General features: G+C 36.9%; 1 non-coding gene across 1 annotated transcript; it reads left to right on the plus strand.

Moving 5' to 3' along the window:
* The first annotated feature begins 9,853 nt into the window (after positions 1-9,853).
* Positions 9,854-9,933, plus strand: mir155 (microRNA mir-155). Its single transcript, NR_129873.1, is given in 1 exon segment — positions 9,854-9,933. It is a non-coding gene; the product is annotated as a microRNA mir-155 (primary transcript).
* Positions 9,934-14,265: the final 4,332 nt, after the last annotated feature.

Here is a 14,265-nt window from a genome sequence, read left to right on the forward strand (position 1 = left end):
GCCAATCGCAGAAGGGAGTCTCGTTTGCAAAGGGCATTGGTGGCTGGCTGCGGTTGCTATTCAGGAGAGAAATCCCCTTTCCCCATCCTGGAGTGGTTGCTTTCTATGGGCCTCTTAAACCGGGTTGCAAGAGAACCGGGTTGCAAGAGGAGGGAGTCTTGTTTGCTCACTCTGCAGGATCTCCCTTGTAAACTACTTGCTCTTCCTGTTCACAGCCTTCCCTCCTGCTTTTGCCAGAAGCTTTAAGTGAGGAAAGGGGGAAAAGGAGGGGGGATCAATCCCAATCCATGATCCAGATCACTTCACTCCGGTTTTGTGTTGGCAAAACCCCAAACTAGAACTCTCCACCCAGGTTGGTGTGTGACTGACTTTCCACTTCAGGGGGAAAAGAAAATTGGAAATGGGCGGGGAAAGCTAAAATTTATATAATATTAATAGTATCATTCTGGGAAGGGAAAAGGTTGCATTTTAGTAGTTTTCCTTTTTAAATTCGCTCTCTATTTGTGTGTATGTGACATGTGTAAGCCCCACTCCTGAGTGCGTTCCCTCCCCTCCTGGTTAGAAGCAGGCTAAGCCCCATTGGAAGAAATCCACTCCTAGATTCTTCTTATCCCAGATTATCTGGCAGTGTGGACATATAATCCAGTTCAAAGCAGATAATCTGAGATCAGATCTTGGGATATAACAGCAGTGTGGAAGGGGACACAGACGAATCTATGCTGCCCTAATTCCCAGGATCTGATCCCATATTATCTGATTTAAACTGGATTATACGAGTCCCCACTGCCATATAATCTGGGATAAGAAGAAAAGTGATTGATCTGGACCAAGCTTGGCACACAGACCCAATATGGCCAGCTGTGAATTCTGGGGGAGTTTTAGGAGGGTTGACCCAAGACTTTTGGGAATTGTAGTTCACCCACATCCTTAATACATTTTCTCATGGGAGCATTCATAAAAAACAAAAGACTGAGGTTTTAAGCCTCATAGGAAGAAACAGTAGCCCCTTTTTTGGGATAGCATGGTGTAGTGTAGTGGTTTGAGAGTTGAACGATTATTGTGGCTGCATTCCCCACTCAGCCATGGAAACCCACTGAGTGATCTTGGTCACACACTCTCAGCCCCAGAAAACCCAGTGAAATAGTTTCAAACCAGGAACAGATTTCCTTATTCAGAGGCTGATGGCCATCTGTCAGGAGTGATTTGATGGTGTACCATGATTTATGTTCCTGGGTGATAAATGTCATTTCCTAATTGGTTCTGTCATAGAAACATGGCAAAATTTTATGACACTGCCTGAACTTTGTTTTTGCGCAAGGGACATGGTGTTATAATAGCACATTATGGTTTCCTGGGACACTGTCCACCAATTTAACAAAGTTTCAGCCATAAAAACAAAGTTTCTGTAGTAGAACATTGACTTTCAAAGTAAAGACAACCCAATGAAACAGGAAATAAGACTTTCAAACCAGGAATAGATTTCTGCAATTATTAAAAAATGGTTTATTACAAAAGCTATGAAAATTCACCAGAAATCAGAGGATAATGGAAACATTCTGAATTTTGGTGAGCTAGCAGTGTTAAATATGTTCTGCCACTGTACCAAGTTTGAAGAGGATAGCTCAAAAAATGAGGGTGGGAGAGTCCTGTAAAATCCCCCCCCCCGAGCTACTTTTGGCCACTGCACATGCGTGTCCGCCATTAACGAATTTCAAATATTCCAACTATTTGTTAAGTTTCAAAACTTTTTGGGCCAAACTTCAGAAGTAGTTTCAGAAACAAAGCGCCAGCGCCCCCTACTTTAGAAGAGAGTATTGAACCATTTTTTTCATGGATTGCACATGCCTAATAAATATGCTGTTCTCAGCACTTTTTTTCATAGAGTATTTGTAGCCTAGCAGTGATCCAACTTTGACAAGAGCAAAATCTGGTTCTTTGCCACTCAAAAAGTTTGCTTTATGTCCTCTTGAGCCTCAACTTAGCCAATCAGCTAAAAAATCTCAATTCTTCCCAAGTTTTCTCATCAAATCAGAATAGACATCTTAGCCATAACCATATCTATAGTACAGTTTTTGGACATTCTCTTATCCTGATTACAACTGAATAGGCAGGTTGTTCGGCATCAGGCTGGTGCTAGGCCAGTAACTGCATACACTTGAGATTTTTTTATAAATGCTCATTTACCCTCATTTTCTCTCAAAATTTTCAAAATTATCTTTATTTATAATTCTAGCCACCTCCCATGTAATTCACCCAGTAAACCCAAGTCTTCTGGGTGACATTCACTTCAGTTAGCCAGGACTGGGCTAGCAAATTGTTAACCAAAAGATCTCTTCCTCAGCCACCCTTGAATTGTGGAACGATCTGCCGGAAGAGCTTCAACTAGTGGATATGTCATGTGAGTTTACAGCAACATTAAAGATCAATCTCTTATTGTAGTCTTATCCTTAAATTATGAATTGTTTTTAATATTTTTGCTTTTTAAGCACTTTTAGCTGATTATGTCTTATTCATTGGTGTTCATGGTTTTAATTGTGTTGTGCGGCTATTTATGCTTATTTTAAGCTGCTGTTCTTTACCTCAATTGATAGGGAGTGGTGGGTACAAAATAAATATGACTATTGTATAACCATTCTCTTTTTTAATATTCAGTTTGTGCTTGGAACCCTTAATAATCTTTTAATGTACATTTCAAAGCCCAGTAGTCAATAAATAATTTTGGTACAATATCTGAGTATTCAATTAACTGGCCTAAATCAGAAATACTGCCAATAGGAGACAAGACATACTCTTGTATATTTAAAGCATGGCAGTTTCAATATTGCCCAAATACCATTGCGTAATTGGGTATAATTATCTCTGGGACATTTCTCAGATGACTAACCTTATTATACTAGATTTAGAGGAAAGGGCAGGCTTAAAGATGAGTCTGTGGATTAAGGTAAGCAACATGATCAAAATGAATGTTATACCTAACATTGTTTATATTATTTGAGGATTTCCTCTACTCGTACATTGCAAGTATTTTCAAAAACGAAATGAATTGTTCTAAGGATTGTCTGTGAAAAGGATACAAATGTCTATCTAAGAGGAAAGGTTCAGCTTTCCAGATCTCCTTCCATACCATTGGGTATATTTGTTACCTCGTATTAAATTCTGGACCTATCCCTTCAAAGTAAGTAATTCACTGTGGTCAGCCTTAGAGTCTAATACTTCTAGTCAGAGATTATAAAAAGGCAGCATTTTGCCAACAATTTCAACAGTTAGAACTTTGGCAAACATTGTCAATTACAATTTGACCCATATCTCATGCCAAATTGACTGGATCTAAAATTGAAAATTATTAAGGAGCCATTTTTATGGAAGCCATGTGCTAACAATGGGGTTACTACTTTAAATCTAATACTTGGTATTGGTGTTTTTTCCCCTTTTCAATTTTACGATAGCTGTTTAAACTGCCTCTATCAGCTACACAATAATATCTTAAACAGAAGCATATGTTACTTTAAGTGAGAACTACAGCTTTAAGTGAATCTAAGGTTCCTTAATATTAGAGGCATTAATTTAGGCCAACCAAGTATTCAAGCCAACCATCTATATACATTTCTGTTACCTATAATTATGATGTGAAAAGTTTACAGACATCAGTCTTAATATAATTAGAATGACTACAGATTTCCAGCTACTTCTTATACAGTAGAAATTATTCTTTTGGATTTACATTGGCCACTACAATATCAATTCATGAAAGAGTTTTCTAAATCAGCAGATTGTTAATGTAAGGCTGCTAATTCCTCCTTAACACATATGTTTTGGAATTGTCCCATATTATCTACATTTGAGGAGGAAATAAATTTGGTTTTGGAAAATTCCTTGATATTCAGAGATATGCAAATTCTTTTGAATTATTTATGTTTCTTGTAAAATTACAAGTGCTCTTTTGACTGCTGAAGGGTTCATACTTCGCTACGGGAAAGATCATTTCTCTCCAGCTGTGAGCCACTGGATAGATTTAACAATGCTTGGAACAGTTGAAGGAGTCTCTCTCTCTCTCTCTCTCTCTCTCTCTCTCTCTCTCACACACACACACACACACACACACACACACACACACACACACACACACACACACACACACACACATATATATATATATATATATATATATATATATATATATATATATATATATATATATATATTAAAATGGGCTTATACCTGGACATTTGGTCAGCTTTTATAGAAACATATGTGTAATGTGGTTGTTTTACGTCCTTTTATGTGTCGTTTTGGTGTTTTTGTTATATTGGGACATTACTGTATGTAACTGAGATTCCTTTTGAATGTAAATAATATGCTTTTAAGACGACGGTGATGGTTGTTATAGGCCCAGAGTCTCTCTCTTTTCATAATATGCTATCTAATGCACAATTATTCCAGCGTTAAAAAAATATAAACTAGGCAATCAGAACTCAGAAAATCAGCCCAGCCTGTGACAGCCTTTGTAATATGCTCTGTCCTGAGATTTCAATGAGGGTAATACTAAAACAAATGAAAGTTTGAAGTACAGAAACTACCTGTTAAATAATGTCACACTCTAACTTTTCAAACCATGGTCACTACAGTAACATGTTGCTTCAAGATCAAAGTTTAGTTTCACAGTAATGTCCTGAAGAGAGACTAGTAAATGCTATACTATTAGGATCTATGCCATGGGATGGATGCATGAAAGGATGTGTCCACAACAGATTAAAATGAGTCAGGCTGTAGTCTCATATCCACTTACCTGATTACAATACCACTAACTTGACTCTTTTAAAGATATATACCAGATCCTAATACGATTCCCAGTTCACTTTGGTACACCAACGTGCAGTCCTCCATATGAAATACTTCGAAACAAGCCTCACTGTACTCTAATGTGACCTGTTCTCAGGTAAGTATTCTCAGTCTTATTTAAAAGTACAGACAAGGAAAAATATCGACCGAAACAGACTTTTGAGGGTTAACATTTTCAAGCTAAGGAAGAGAAATAGTATTCCTACCATCCTTTAAGAAACAATTGAAAACCTAGATGTTTGGGCTGGCCTTTGGAGAGACAGCCATTGGATGACCAGCCTCATTATAATTATATTCTGAATGCTATTAGGTTCCTTTCATCGGGGTATTTTAATCTTATGATTTTATCTTATATTGCTGCTATAGTCCCCCCCACACCTTTGAAGTTGACTGAATGGCATTGGTGGTTGTTTGATATTACTGTTGTATAAACCTTTGTTTTAACTTCTGTTTTATTATCTTCTTGTGTTTTAAACTGTGTATATTGTTGGTGTATTGGCACTGTTACTTTTGTAACATTGTGAGCCGCCCCGAGTCCCCACGGGGAGATGGTGGCGGGGTATAAATAAAGTTTTATTATTATTATTATTATTATTATTATTATTATTATTATTATTATTATTATTATCACAACTAACTTTAGATATGTATTTTATCTGAATGTACGTAAACTGAAATTTGTACTCAAGACAGTTGAAAAGATAAAGAAAAAGCCTACACTTAAAATGTTCAGCCGCACTGGAAAATTAAATGTCACTTATATGTCACTCAAATTTCCAAAACTAGAAAAGTTTTATTTCCATTGACTGAAAAATCTTTTAAAACTACAAAACTAGATCAAGGAGAGTAGAAGATGCCTTCTATCCCCATCCCAGAAATGATACTGTGTGCCTGAAGATACATTTCAACTCTGAGCAGTTTCAAACAAGGCAACTTACCATATATATCTGTGTTTACTATTTTTTCTCATCAATTCTACCTTAACACTCAACCTCTAATCCACAGTCATTTGCATGGGCTGTTACAATTGAAGATAGGCATTTAAACACATTCTTCTTTAGAAAGTACACAGTGCATTTTCAATATTACATGGAATTTTTCTCTTATCTTTTTTTTTTAAAGACAGAACCAAGTGTTATATTCTGAGAAAAGAAAAAGGGGGGCCAGGGGATTTACTGAAAGCTAAGAGATGAGTCACCTTCATAGCTTATAAAAAAACGTCCCTTGGTTGTATGGGGCTGACTTTCTTTGCCTAACTTCTGTTGCAAGGATGCACAATTTATTCCTGCATATTCCAGTTAATGTGCATTTTCCTTGAAGTTGTGAGATTGCACAATTTTCCCTCCCTGCCACAAGAAAGAGAGGGAGAACCTCCATATCCCATGCTTTTTGATTAGCATGAGGTGAAAGAAAAGGAAGTTGGTGGCCTCTGGGTTTACTACGTGTATCTACATGGAAACAGCCTTCAGCAACCAGGTAGGATGTTTTGTTGCTTATTTCATTGAAACCATAATGGGCAGTGAATTATTGAAGAGGCTAATAATCAGGTCACAGGAAAGGAGTAGAGATTAAAAATCTACATATTGTTTTCAGATAAGCACATATATTTTCTTTTAAAGCAAATATGAGTACAATGAACCCCAAATAGGAGATATTAAATAGCATTCTGGACTATTGCATGGAACTACCCTGTTGTAAAAATGCATGTAAAATATGGCAGCAATAAAAATTAGGATCCATGGAAAAATTAAAGCAAGGGAATCTTGTTATAAGTAGAAGTGATTAGATAGCCCTAGCTGTTTCACTGGTGTTAAAATGTTAGGTTACACCTACAAGTCAGTATGTTCACAGTGTCATGCAACATAACGAACCCTTTTAAGGGCAGTATTGCAAGTCAGGTAAGGAACCTTGGTCCAAGGGTACATTGTATTAAAAGATCATAGAATATATTTTACTTGCTTTGGGACTTGAAATGTATGAAATGATGGGTCTGGTAAATAAGGATCTGAATATATCTATATAAATATCCTAGAGGCACCAGACCTAATATAACTCTGAATACTATGTAGGGTCAGTTACAGTTAGTACTTGAATGAGGGACCACCTCATATTGGATGAGGGACTATATTTCAGGGGAAGAAGCTGGCAATATCACCCCTGAATACTTCTTGTCTAAGAAAATCCTATGGAGTTGCCACAAGTCAACAGGAGACTTGAAGGCACAGGCACATGGGAATACAGAGAAGATCATGTACGTTTCAAAGATTCACCCACTTTCTCTCTCTTTCTCTATCACATACACACACACCACAAAACACATGTAAGACTGTGAAGTGGCTGTGTCAAAAACATAGACCTCAGAATCAGATGAGGTAGGGAGATGCCAGAGATCAGACAAAATGAGACTACCAAGAGTCCTGTGCTGTTGAGCCTCACTCCCAGTAATAATTTTAAAAATTATTGTACTAAAGATCAATTTGTAGTCACTATAGAATGCAATCAATATTGTGCACAATTTTCAGGTGTAAATTCTTGGGAGGAAAATTCTAAGCTGATGTGCTTGTAAGCATTCACATCTAAGGAAGATTTAATGATATTATAGTGGGAGAAATAACTTGTCACCCCTGATAGTGTCCCCAGGTCCATCAACTTTTTGTGGCTTCTTTGAAAAGCATCCCCAAAGCCCTTGGTTTGAAACAGGGGGAATGTTTGGAAATAATCTAAGATGTCTCAACATTGTTCAACAACATGGCAGCTTACACTTGGTCATACCCTAAAATCCACCCCACCCCAGTTAAAAGGGAACATTGGATGATGCATAAAGTCAAAACTTTTTACTAAGTTACAGTTTTTAGTTGAAAATGTATGCATCCCACTAGAGGTCAATAGGTCTGTGCCTCTAGAATGTGAATCATACAAGAGCAATCTCAGACACTATTTTGTGTGTGAAATGTTTGTTCTTTGAATTGATGTGCATTTTTAGCATGTACAAAATTTGTTTTAATTGGCAATTATAAATGAAGGTGGTGATTAAACTAAGGAATTTCCCTAGTAGTATGAAGCAGCACATAAGAACTAATATCAGTGGCCCTACTATTTTCCCCTCCCACATACTAGAGATCACAGAACAATCTACAGAACAATCACACATACATTTGAAGAAATCTTCATACACACACACACACACACACACACACACACGATTTCCTTTTTCTGAGACACTGGATCATTATGTACCTACATATGTGGGATGAGAACCATGCATTCTACCCAGAGAGACCACATTACTTTTGTTTTCTACTTGGGAGAAAACCTGAGGCACAATAATTGGTATATGGAGTAGGAGAGAAGGAAAATGTATTTGTCCTGCTTATTCAGAGCAGAGTATCTTAGAATCCAAACTTTTGACTTGATAACTTTATTCATCTCTCACTTCATTTCCTGGATCATACCATAAACATTTGTTTATAAATTTATTTACTTTGCTTTATACCTTGCCCTCTCTCCCTCACTGAGGTACTCAGAGCAGCTAACACTTTGCAACAATTTGATGCCGTTCATACTTAGGACAATACAAACTCTAAATACATATCAAACACACAGAAATGTTAACATCTCATATAAAACAACAGTACATGATAAAAACCAGTGTGAGACCACCATGCTTCTCACACTGGATGCTTCTCCAGGGCCAATGCTGCATGTGTTGCTGTGTGAATACATTTGGGTGGTTTAATTTAGAAAAAGGAAGAGGCAATTTCCATTTATCACTTAAATTAACTTAACCACATCTTAAGATGACATTCACTTCCTCATGCTTCTCAACAATGAATTAAGAGTGCTGAGAAAAGAAGTGCAGTCTCATTCACTTCCCTAAACAGAAACATCTGAAAACAAATTACTTTACTTCAAACTAAATTTGTAAAGAGCCTGGATCGCAGTTGAGAGCTGCACGTGTGCAGATTACAGGCCGGAAGATCACAGTGAAAAAACCCCTGTCCAGGTAGGTCTGAGGACAAGTTAATTCAGCTTTGAACAAACTGTCCTTGAAACCTAGGTAAACATCAGAATCAGAAAGTGTCTGGAGAAAAAGAAATGTGTGTCTTCTTCAGGCCATGGTACCTATTTGAGAAACGATCTTTAAAACATTGGCTCCATTCTCTCTGCATGAAAATTGCAGAAGGGATTCCTTCCAGACATAGGATAAGGATATGGGAAATCAAGTTTCAAATTCATGAATGATGAACTATAACACTCATTGTGGTGCACATCCACAGCTTTTTTTTTTTACCTCCTTGGAAGAATTCAAATGTGACAAAATATATTACTGAAAGCAGTTATATTTCAAAGGAAGAAATACAAGCTTCTAATATTCTGCATTTTACAGCTCACGGCTGAATTTCTAATACTTAAAGTCAATATGAACCTATAAGGGACATTTTTGTAACCTTAAGCCACCATTTTAAAGCAGTTTAGCATTTCTTCCTTCCCTCAAGAAACTGTGTAATTCAATCCTATATAGTTGTATCTCATAGTAACAGTCACTGAGTTCAACAGGACTTACTCTTAGGTAAGAATATATAAAATTGTATCTTTAGATGTTTAACCTCATTAAAATGATCCTTTTTATGAATTCCAATGCACAATACTATCAGAAAAGCAAGCTTTTAAAATCTATTTCGCATGAGGAGATTCTTCCAAGAACAGTACCTTCCTCTCACCCTTTGCAACCTCACCCTTTAATTTGTTCCATAACCTTCCTCAGGTCTGAGGGCAATGAAGGATTTCAGTGGGAGATCCCACCTTCCTTATTCTGCTTCTGTGGGGTGTACTGAGAGCACAAGGTCTTTTGCAACGTTTCATGAAGTCTGCTAAATTTCTTTGCCCTTACTAAAATGCATTCTTTCTTGAATGCCTTACATTCACTGTTCTTTCTATATTACAGGAAAAGCAAAGAGAAGACTCCAGTGGCTTCCTTTAATGAATCCAACATGTCAGGATTTCACCCGCAGACCACACGTTGTTAATGCTAATCGTGATAGGGGTTTTTATCTCTGACCGACTCCTACATGTTAGCATTAAGAATGTGTAGTGCTTATTCCCAGAACTGACATGGAAAATACCTGCCACTGTGTGGGAAGAAAACAAAGAGCACAGAATGTGTCACTATGATGCTGGGAAATTAGCTGTCACAAAATTGCCTCATGCAGAGGTTGGATTGCAGTAGAATATTAGTTTTCCTCTAACTAAATGAAGTCACTTCATCAATAAATCTTCATTAGGATAACTGACAAGCACGACTGTCAGTTACTGGTCCAATAAATCTGATCTAGTGTGGGTTTCTTTTCAATGCATGTTAATCAAACATCTGCCTGATCATCTGAGAGCCCTAACTAACAATACAAAGACCACACATGTTTCATCCCACATTTCCATAGCACTCTAAGAGAACCATGGCCGAGGAAGCTGAACACATATATTGCATGAGACAAAGCAGGGAGGCAGGAATCAACCTTGCCTTCACCTGGTCTGCTTTACATCTTGATTTAGTCAAATAAGGAACAAAAAATTACTCTTGAGAGCTAAGGAAACTGGGCCTGGTGGTATTTACTTAAGCAGAACACGTATAGTAAGGCATTTATTTTATTTATTTTAGTTTGGGCCGCTATTACTTTTTGTCTGCATTTTATCCATGCAAATATGTTAGACCTCTAGCTAAAAGCTAATACTGCATCCAGTATAATTGAAGCTGTTTATAGCCATTCCATCCCAGATAAAGTGCAGTCATATCTCCACATTTCAAATTTTGGTTTCTATGGATTTGATTATTTGTGGATCTGATTAAAATGTTCTCTTTAGAAATCAGATGATCAGTGGAACTCTATGGTCAACTTCCAGAGTCATGATGCAAGACCTAGAAATTCCTAGAGAAATATCCTCTCAGGTAAAAAAAAAAGTAATTTCTTTATTCATGGTTTTCACTTGGTTCTGTGCCCCTAACCAAGTAAATGCGGTGGGCTGACTTTAACTGTCTAGACCAGTGAGTCTCAACCTGGGGTCCCCAGATGTTTTTGGCCTACAACTCCCAGAAATCCCAGCCAGTTTACCAGCTGTCAAGATTTCTGGGAGTTGAAAGCCAAAAACATCTGGGGACTGTCAGAATTTTATATCATTTCTTAAGTGAAATGGGTGATTGTAAGGATCATGACCAAACACTGTATAGACAGCAGCAACCAAGCCACCTACTGGAGATGGAGTGCTACTAATAGAGACTGAGTACATCATGTTACTTTGAGGTTGGTTGAACATTGAATGCTGATTGGGAGTTTGGAGTTGCTGGAGCTGATTTGTCCGAGTTGGAGTTGCTGGAGGTGTATTGTTGAAAAGAAAGCTGCAACGTCTGGAGAACAAGACTGTGGCAAGTTATCTGAAGATAAGAACATTTTGTTTATTTGACATCGTGTGGAGGTAGCTGGAAATACAAGGACTCTGCTATATTGTAAATACCTTTACACGTAAATATTTCCTTTGTTAAAGGAACTGTTTGTGTTTTCCGTATTCTCCTTAATTGCAGGGGAAAGCTTCTAGAAAAGGGGGTTGCAAGTTTAGAACCTCAATTGATGGGCGCGACAGGGACCCCAGGTTGAGAACCACTGGCCTAGACTGAAGAAACAAGAACCTACAACAGACAATATCGCTTTTAAGAACCCACAAAAACAATGGCAGAAATCCGATTCTATGTACTGCATGGACTAATATGCAATGTGCAACACAAGCTATATTTTGGGCAGGCCTAGCTTCTGAACATGACATGACTCTTATATCCATATTTATTTATTCACGGAGGTCAACCAAAAGAATAGAACGTTTACTCTCAAAAGGTAAGAAAATTGAGACCCTGGGACAACTGGATGGAGGAGCAGAACTGGCAGGTACAAAACAATACTATCAGGACCATTTAAGACCCATGTACTTAATTTGAGACATAAAGCCCTTCCTACCAAAAATAAGTAGCATGACATAAAAACGAGTAAACAGTAATTAATAACATGGCTACTGTGTACATCTACTCTACTAAACAAGAAACCATCTTACTATTTGATGGTAGAAAAATGCTTTAAAATTGCAAGAAACACAGCATTCTCGTTATTTTGGTCAAAAAGAACAATCTTAAGATTTTGTGAAGCATGTGGTCCCTACAATGGTTCCTTTATACAAGCATCTTCTCACTCCTCTTGCTTCTTGCTATTTTCTCCTTCTTCTATATATGTATAATTTTAAACTATCCTGGGACAAATTAATGCAAAGCCTAAGAAGCTTCTTTCAATTTATGCAGATCTTCTGTTTTCTGAAGACCATGAAAATCAAACTGAAAAGCACAGAATTGAAATCTACAGCTTTTTCAGACATGAGTCTAAGAAATAAATTTGAGTTATTCACGTACTTAAAACTATTTACTAAGATGGAGATTATAACTATGAGTACTGGATGCTTCTTATGTTGAATCCATTTTATGCTCTTAAAGTAGGAAATAGGAGATTTTTTTCTTAGGTTTTACATATTTCAGGTTAAATTTCTGTTGCCAATCTTCCAGAAAAAAAGTCTGATACAATGTTTCAAGAAACTTTATACCTCTCGATCCAGCTTCCATGGTCTTACATCTTCTCAGGCCCAAAGCCCCACAATCACACAACTATACAGGAAGCACAAGAAGATTTCAAATGCTTCAAAGTCTCAACAAGATGTTCAACAATGGTACACCTTCTCAATGGTTCACTAGATATCAAATTTAACCTGACAAGTAGCCAAATCTATATATATAAAAGACAAATGGTGTCCTCCCCTGCCACTAAACAACAAAAGTACAAGCCCCAGAACCTAGAAATTTGGCAGCACAATCCACCATCTTTGCCCCTACGTTCCGACAACAAAAAGAAAAGAAAAATAAAGTCCTAATTAGAGGGAGAGGAATAATTGTCTTTAGCCAATTGCTGCCAGTTAGAAGACTAAGCTCCACCCACTTGGTCTCCTAGCAACCTACTCAGGCCTCACTCTCTCTTCCACACTGCCTATAAAATACAGATTATCTAATTTGCACTGGATTATATGGCATTGTAGACTCAAGGCCCTTCCACACAGCTATATAACCCATTTATAATCTTATATTATCTGCTTTGAACTGGATTATCTTGAGTCCACACTGCCATATAATTCACTTCAGTGTGGATTTTATTCAACTGTGTAGAAGGAGCCTCATATAATCCAGTTCTAAGCAGATAATATAAGATATACAGTAGAGTCTCACTTATCCAACATAAACACCCTGGCAGAACATTGGATAACTGAATATGTTGGATAATAAGAAGGGATTCAGGAAAAGCCGATTAAACATCCCATTCCCTCACGACCCTATCTGCTGCCAAACTGCCATCCATGTCTATGCCAGGCATCCTCAGAGATTATGAGATCTGTTTGAAAACAGACAAGTGGGATGTTTATTTCTATCTCACCAATGATATCCAGGATGGGACAACTCTTATCTGTCTCAGGCGACTGTGAATGTTCCACTTCCCCACCTTGATTGCCATTGAATACCCTTGCACCTTCAAGGCCTGCCTACTTCCTGCTTCGGAGAGGAATCCTTTGTTGGGAGATGTTAGCTGGCCCTCAGTACATCATGTCAGGAATTCCCTGATTGCTCAGTGCTGTTCTTTAGTTAACTGTCCTGATTTCACAGATTTTTTAAATACTGGGAGCCACATTTTGTTCATTCCAGGCAGGCAGGAACCATCCAGGCTTTGAAGCTACAAGGCTATTCAGTGTCAATTCCAACATTCACTCTTGCCTAAAGTAGACAACAGTTCTTTCTTCCACCCTGGTCATTCCACAGATATATCAACCAACAGATATATCAACCACTTCCTTTTGTTACAACACATTTCACAACCTCTGAGGATGCCTGCCATACATGCAGGCAAAACATCAGGAGACAATACATTTGGAACATGACCAGGCAGACCACAGAACTCAGAGCAACCCAATACAAAGAGAAACAAAAATACTAAAATAAATACAAAAACTAATAAAAAAACAAAATAAAATAATACAATTAAAAAAACATAAATAAAAATAATATAATCAAATAATAAAATATAATACATACAAATAATAAAATAAAATAATAAAAACACAAATAATAATGAAAGAATAAAAACAAAATAAATACAAATAATACAATAAAAATAATAAAAACACTAAAAATAATTAAAAACACTAAAAATTAATACAATAAAATACTATAATAACAGAAAATAACTAAAAATAATACAAGAAAATAATAAAATATAATAAATAAAAAGATAAGTTACAATAAAATTAATTAAAAAATACAAATATTTCAAATAAAAATTCCACAACAATTTTTAA

Source organism: Anolis carolinensis, chromosome 3 (assembly GCF_035594765.1).
Source record: "Anolis carolinensis isolate JA03-04 chromosome 3, rAnoCar3.1.pri, whole genome shotgun sequence".
Lineage (NCBI taxonomy): Eukaryota > Metazoa > Chordata > Lepidosauria > Squamata > Dactyloidae > Anolis > Anolis carolinensis.